Below are 2,070 nucleotides of genomic sequence, written 5' to 3' on the forward strand. Positions count from 1 at the left end.
GCCCGAGCTCAATCCACTGAGCTACACCAGCCAGGGCTATTTTAAGACATATTTTACTTATCAATCCTGTTGCTCTTTCTTCATTTCAGAAGGGCAAAGTTTTCCTCTGATATGATTTTCTTATTATTTAACAATTTCCCTTTGTATTTGTTTAGAGCAAATGTGTTGAAGAATTCTCTTAGTTTTACTTTATCTGAGAATGTCTTTATTTCACCTTCATTTCTAAAAGTTATTTTCACTGGATATAGAATTCTGGGTTGACAGTAGTTTTCTTTAAACTCATTAAAACTGATGTGCTACATGTAGTGCCTGTGTATTTGGTGAATTTCCCAAGTTGTTGGCCATATGGGTGATGGCAGCCTGAGCCCTTGGTCCTGCAGTGAGATGCCTCAAGGCTTCATTAAAAAGGTTTGGGTCCCTATGAAGCCCTACTACACCTAGTTTTACCAGGAGATCTAGGTAGAATTTTGTATTATTTCCCAGGTTTCAATGTTTACAAAATCAGGAGTGCTGATAAAAGAAGTAAAGTTTTTTAAAATTTCCTGTCCTGCACCTGCTTACGGTCATCACTAATCAGCTGATCATGGGGTGCACAGCAGGTGGACGGTCAGTAGAGCTATAAATTGCAGCTCTGATAGGTTGAAATGTGGAACATACTGTATATTGTAAAAATAGTTTCCTTTGTGAATAATCATACCTGTAAGACAATAAACAAATAAACAAAACAAAACGAAACCATATGTCCTACTTTGGGGCCTGCCTGGTTTCTGATGACAAGTCCATTGTCATTCAAATCACTGATCCCCTACATGTGTTATGCTGTTTTTCTCTGACTATTTTCATGAATTTGGGGGGAGGTTAAAGGAAAAGGTTGTGTTTAGTTTTTAGCAGTTTGATTATATGTCTGGGCAGTCTTCTTTGAATTTATCCTGTTCAGTTTTACTGAGCTTCATACACCTATAATTGTATGTATTTTATGTATTTTACAAAGTTTTCAGACATTACTCCTTTAAATACTTTTTATAAACCACCCTGTTTATTTTCTTCTGGGATTCTAATAATATGAATATTAGATTTTTACACATCTTTCCCTTTCCTTTTCCCTTTCTACAATTCCTTCAGAATGAAAATTTTTTATTTTTTTAAATTTTTTTGTCTGTTCAAATTGATACAGGGTGCAGCCAGAGGGGCCCCCAAAAAAAGGGATTTGGAAGGGTGTCCAGAATTCAAAGTGTGTGGAAATATTGGAGAGACATATAAGATGTCCTCACCGCCCCCCCCCCCAGGGGGAAGGGATGAATGGAGCCAGGCCATTGAGAGCTATTTTGCATAGCAACAGTTTTGGAGCTAACCTCCGGAGGAATGGTTATTTAACATATCTATAACCTTTAACTGGTTTCATAGATATGTTAAATAGCAGTGGCCAAGTTTGGAGCCAGGAAGAAGAGAGCAGGATGGGAACTGGAGAAGGGGGTAGCTGGGACTCAAGATGGGATCTATGAGCTGCTCTCCTGAGTGAGAAGGGTTTGGACTCAGGATGGAACTAGGAGGACTCAGGATGGGAACTAAGGGCTGCTCTCCGGAGTGAGAAGGGCTTGGACTCAGGATGTAACTAGAGGCTGTGCTCCTGAGTGAGAAGGCCTGGGAGAGAGCCACGCGGTTTCAGCAGAGTGAGGACCCCCTGTTGGTGGGGTGAAAGAGGGAGCCACGTGGTTTTGGCGGAGTGTGGATCCCCTCTTTCCCAGGTGAAAGGGAAAAACCACGCAGCTTTGCCAGAATGGAGATTCCTGCAGCCAGGTGAAGAAGACAGCCACATGCTTTTGGTGGAGTGCGGACTCCTGCAGCTTTGGTAGAAGAGGCCCACGCGGCTTTGGGGTGCCCCCTTTGGCCGCGGGGCCTGAAAAGCAATAGACTTTGACTGGAACTGGGTACAAAGGACTCTTGCCAGTGGACCATGAGAGGGTACCACAGTACTTTGGATTAACTCGAGATCCTGCACAATGACACAGCTGACGGTGCCAGCGGCCTGCAACACAGACGTGTGCTCTTTTCCTGATTTACGGTACCCGG

At 42.9% G+C, this 2,070-nt stretch overlaps 1 pseudogene; it reads left to right on the plus strand.

The window, feature by feature from the left end:
• Window positions 1-384: 384 nt before the first annotated feature.
• Window positions 385-573, plus strand: LOC119041345 (ATP synthase subunit ATP5MJ, mitochondrial-like; annotated as a pseudogene).
• Window positions 574-2,070: the final 1,497 nt, after the last annotated feature.

The sequence above is a fragment of the Artibeus jamaicensis genome, unplaced genomic scaffold, assembly GCF_021234435.1.
Source record: "Artibeus jamaicensis isolate MK-2021 breed Jamaican fruit bat unplaced genomic scaffold, CSHL_Jam_final scaffold_1964, whole genome shotgun sequence".
NCBI lineage: Eukaryota > Metazoa > Chordata > Mammalia > Chiroptera > Phyllostomidae > Artibeus > Artibeus jamaicensis.